The sequence below is a fragment of the Physeter macrocephalus genome, chromosome 4 (assembly GCF_002837175.3).
Source record: "Physeter macrocephalus isolate SW-GA chromosome 4, ASM283717v5, whole genome shotgun sequence".
Classification (NCBI taxonomy): Eukaryota; Metazoa; Chordata; class Mammalia; order Artiodactyla; family Physeteridae; genus Physeter; species Physeter macrocephalus.
This window is the reverse complement of record NC_041217.1, coordinates 39,162,780-39,167,958: the sequence shown is the minus strand read 5'-3', so window position 1 is coordinate 39,167,958 and position 5,179 is coordinate 39,162,780. Positions and strand designations below refer to the sequence as shown.

The 5,179-nt window shown below is 56.4% G+C and overlaps 1 long non-coding RNA gene across 1 annotated transcript in view; it reads left to right on the top strand.

The window, feature by feature from the left end:
- LOC129392051 (uncharacterized) overlaps positions 1-5,179 on the top strand; it is a 32,006-nt gene that overhangs the window by 1,653 nt on the left and 25,174 nt on the right. The gene's annotated exons all lie outside the window — the stretch shown is intronic.

Genomic DNA, 5,179 nt, shown 5'->3' with positions numbered 1-5,179 from the left:
CCTTTACCTGAGATGCCCCGACTCATTCTGCCTTTTTAGCCCTGCCCCTCCTTAAGACCTGCTAGGTTCCTCCTCCTCCCCTCTCCTCCCTCTCTTCCTTCTCCCTGCCCACCTGTTCCTCTTCTGTGAAGACTTTCCTGACCACCCTGGCCTGGGATCTCTTTCTCCTTGAATCTCCTTTATTGGGACCTGTCCAGCCCGTACACCACTGTTGGCTTCCAGGGAAGGGAGGCAGGAAAGGGGGTGACGGTGTTGGAAATTCTTCTGAGAGCACAGATGAATTTGGATGACACAGGACTGTTTCTGCCCCTGTGGGCAGGCTTTATACAAATGGCGTGAGATGCTAGGGGAGTTCCCTCTTACACAGGCTGACAGAGGAGAGAAGATCCCTTGCTTTACTGGAATGCAAAATCTGCCCCTTTTCCCATACGCTCCTCATCTTATTCCAGAAATAGGGTGTTGAAGGGGAGAAGGCTCTGGGAGCTTTCCTAATCCTGACTGTGCACTATATACAAAAATGAGAGCCCAGCAGCCCGTCAGCCTCAGAAAGCTTGGCCCAGAGGGACCTGAGGACTAGGCAGGTCCAATTCTCTTATTTTGTGGATGAGCAAACTGAGTCTTAGAGGTGGGATGGGAACTGAAGCAGGCCTTTGACTCCAACTCAAGTGCTCCTGCTGGAAGGGGCCCAGACCTTCCAGAGACAACCCTGGAATCCCTGAGTGGCATCAGACAGCCCTGGTGACCTTCCATCCCAGCCAGTGATACAGGACTTTGGTGAGGGCTCTGCTGGGGGTTCTGACTCCTCTCCTGGCCTTCGCTTTGCCAGGATAGGGACAGACAGGGTGGCAAATCTGCAACCACGCAAGCTGCCCTAGCTCCCGGTGAGGAGGTGCCCTCGTCATACTTCCTAATTCCAAGAATAGGGGTTGAGGCAGGGTGGGGCTTAGGCAGGGAGGTTACTTCATCCCCAGCCAGTCCTTCAGGTCTAGGAGGAGAGGGGGATGGGAAGGAGAGGCGGAAAAGGGTGAGCTGGCAGCGAGGTGGGGGCACCGCCTCTCCTAGATGCTCCCCGCATTCTCAGAGAGAGTTCAGGGGCTCCCAGGGACCCCCAGAGAGGGCTCCTACAATGCTAGGTTAGGGGTGGGAAGGTGAAAGAGGGGGCAGTAAAGGGAGAGAAGGTATAGGGAACGTGAAGACTTGATCCCTAGTTAAACAAACACACAGCCTTGCCAAATGATGTCAGCATGGCTGAAAAAAGTCGAGTGCTCTATTGCCATAGGTGTGTATCACCGGGTCTGGCCTCCCATCAAACGGTGTCAGCCCCTCCACCGCTTCCCATCCCCCACCGGATCAGGGATAAATAGCAGGTGCCATGTGACAATATGGAGGAACAAAAGGGTGCCCCTGCCCCCTCCCCCACTGTGGAGGTAAGGAGGGCGGGTCCTGAGTTGCTGGAGAGACCTAGACGGGGGGCGTGAGGCTTAGGGGAAGTAGAAGGTGAGAAGGGAAGAGGAGAGGTGGGTGTATGGACAATTCCCCAGGCTTGGCAGGGGAATGGGGTCACATCTGGGGCAAGGGGGATCTGGAAGTCTTGCAGAGCTAAGGAGCTGGGGGTGGGAACAGAGGGGAAATGGACTCTGTGGGGAGGGCACAGACCAGAGCAGACCCCCCTCTTGGGCTTCATCAAAATCTTAATACCCCCACAGTGAACTCATTCAATAGAAAGCCCACTGGAATCTCCTCCAAGTCATATTTCTGACTAGGTCTTTCACATTGCCCATGAGAATACAGTGGGCAGAGATGGGCTTGGGCACAGTGCCCAAGTTAATGCATAGAAATCTTGGAGTGGTGCCTGGCCACAGTACGTGAGCAACAAATTCAGACTGTTATTATTACTTCAATTATTCTGGAGGGGTCTCTTCCTTGTTCCTCTGCAACCTCAGGCAAGTCACTCGGACTTTCTTGGCCTTCCTTTGCCCATCTGCTTCTACATGCCACCCACCCTGCCTTCCCCATGCCCTTGTTCCTCCAAAATTTCCCAGGACTGGTGCGAGGAACAGCAGAAAATCTCTGTAGAAGAGGCGGGACATGTGGGGAGCAGGGAGGTGAGGAACCCGTCTGTGGGGTTTCAGTAGGTCTGGAGGTGATCCTGTCATTGTGGCCCAGGTTGGCTTCCTCCTCAGCCTTGCCGGGTGAGTGTGTGTGTGTGTGTGTGTGTGTGTGTGTGTGTGTGTGTGTGTGTGATTGGGGGGTGTTCTTTGATGTGCACATGTGCCAGGCACGGGAGCAACCCCAGCTCGGCCAACGCAGCTCGGGCCTCTTATCACTTGTCCCTACCTGGGCGATCGCTGTGTTCTGGGCAGAGGAAAGGTCACTTTCAGGTTTCCTCTTTGCTCTAGCTGCTGGTTCCTCCCCGCCTCATCCAGGGTGGGAACCAGACGGAAAGGGCCACCTCTGAGTGACAGCATGGGTGGCATGAGAGCTGGGGATAGGAGAGGAGAGCTGGGGTCTCAGCTGGTGACCAACATCCCTGGCAGGAAGGAGGGAAGGTATAGAGGCCTGTGAGTTTCCAAGGCATTTTATCACTACTCCTTTTATTTCTACTGTCCCCGTGTTCTTGGGAAAATTTCCCACCCCTTCTTCACCCCAGCCTAATTCAGTGATGTGACGGGGAGCATAAAATGTCCCGGAGTTGCCTTCCTGCTCTCTGGCTGTTCTAGGGACTGGTATCTCTCCCTGTAGGGGAGAGAGTCACTGCTACCTGCCCAAATCTCCACTCTTTATCTCTAAGCCTGCTCACCCCTTCCTCTCTGCTTTCCCTGCGGGGGCTGGCTGCTGGGCTGAGGAAGTAAACTCCAGCAGAAAGGCACTTTCCAGCAGTGAGACCTGACCAAGGTCATGGGTCCCTGAAATGGACACTTAAGGTTAGATTCCTAGAGGTCTGTAAGGAGACTAGGGTTAGTCTCACTTGGAAGTAGGCGAGTGTACAAGGACCCCAGTAATGGGCCCGCTGCTCTGGTTCAAGGAATGAAGAGCTTGTTCAGTGCTGAGCTGGCCCCTCATTCCCTCAGGGAGCTCATTGGGATCAGATTTGGGTTGTTTGATTCAGTTCAGCACACGCTCACTAAGTGCCTGGTATGTGCCCATACCTGGGAAGACTCTGGACATCAAGAGATAAAGAAAAGAGTCTACCTCTACCCCCAGGCTTTATACAGCTGAGCATTCCGGACAGTCGACCAGGCTCTGGGAGGTGCCCGGGAAGCCCATCCTGGTGGTGAAGGAGCCATGTGCTCTTGTCTCGGTGCTGCCCAAGGAGGGTCCTGCCAGGTTCTGAACGCCAGGGCCCAGGGAGGGCTGGGGAGGGCCGTGGGGCTCTGGGAGAGGGGTGTCCATGTGAGTGAAGCCATCGGGGGGATAGCCCCCTCTTGGTCTGCCTCACTTGGGATGCTGTGCCACCCTGAGGGGCACGGCCTTAAAGCTGGTCTTCCTCCCCGTGCTCAGACCCAGTGGAGTCAAGTGTCATGGGGTCGGGGGGGCGGGCGCGGGGGGTTGTGCTAGAATGAGAGAAGATTTGCTTGGCCTAGCCTGGGGAGCCCTTGGGCTGATTTTGAGGAGTGGGGGCACTGCCTGAGGGTGATTTGGGGCCCCTCAGAGCTGCAGGATGAGAAGTTAGGAGGCTGGGAGCCAGTGGAGCTGGACCCAACCCTCCTGGGTTGAAGCATGCACCTGGGAGTCAGGTCACTGGGTCCTGCTCCTGCCTGCCGGATGGAGCCAGTCCTTTGTTCACCCTCTCCTGATCCTTACTTTCCCCTCCTTCCACCTCCTCCAACCTCTCAGGACTCATGGAGCCACTGGGGACATATGCAGCCCATGCAGGGGCCTCGAGCTGGTGGAGAAGCGAACGAGTGAAAGAGGACACGTCTCGGGAGCAGAGGGAGGGGTAGACAGCCACACAGAGCAGGCCGGTGAGCCAAGCATTAAGAGCTTTTGGCTTCCAAGACTTGAAAAGAAAGGGAGAGGTGCAGCCAGCAGCTTCAAAGGCTGGCGCCCCGAGGAAGTTCCCAGATTTTTGTTGTTTCCTCTGCAAAGGAAAGAAGCCCTTGCAAAGGAGCTGGCTGTTTCTCCTCACCCCATTTGGGGGTCCGGCAGACCTCCTCCACCGGAGCTTCCATCCCACAAGCTCCCTTCGGCCCCCTGCCCTGCAGCTGAGGTCCTGACACGGGAGTGAGGACCCAATGGGCTTCTCCGAGGTGAAGGGCTGGGGGCTGCTCTCAGACCCAGGGGGCCCAGAGCCTCCTTCCCACTTGTGCCCAGGTTGGCAAACAGCCACCGCCATGATCGGCTGGTTCCTGTCATCCTTCCTCTCACTGCCCCCGGCACCCGCCCTCTTCCAGGGATGACCCCCAACCCAGGGGGTGGGCTGGGTGGGGCTTACCAGTGGGTGAGCAGAGCCGGCTGGGCAGGGCTGCAGGTGTGTCTGGGGAGCGGGCAGCTGAAAGGTGTTCCAGAGGTGTGCGAAAGGGCTCTGCTCAAATAATCCAGGGAGGCGTTTATAAATAACTTTACCTCAGGGCCACAGGGTGAGCCCCGGCTTCTGATTGGCTCAGAGGGGAAGTGGTTTTGAACACTACACCATAGCTAAGCCTGAGGAGATAGGAAAAGGAGATAAGGGAAGAAAGGTCCCAAATGAACAGCCCTTTTTTTGTTTTACCTGAGGAGCAGGGCTGTTTGATGGGAGCTTGGCACTTCCTAAATCCACCCTGAAGACAATAGGTCACATTCAGCGGGGCCCTGGCCTCACAGGCTCCCCCAAGGCGGCCAGCCGAGGCTCAGCAGGGGACAAGGCAGACCCCTCTCCCAGCTTGCGTCCTGTTGCTTATGGGGCTGGGGTCAAGCCAAATAGCTTCTTGGACAATGGGACCCATTGAGGCCACCAGGGAGGTGGGGTCCTGGGGCTGCTTGCTTTGAATGTTGGAGAGAGGGGGGTGTTGAAGGGGGACAGTAGACCTCTGAACACCCCTGAGGAAGGCCACAAGCCATGTCTGGGGAGGCCTTGAGGGTCCTTGAGAGGTTTGGGTGGGGCTGTGGTGGAGACCTGGTTCCCAGCTCTGTCCTCAGCCTTAAGTCACTTGTAAGCTCTGTGCCTTGATCTATCCACCAGTGCAATGGGGAAAGTACT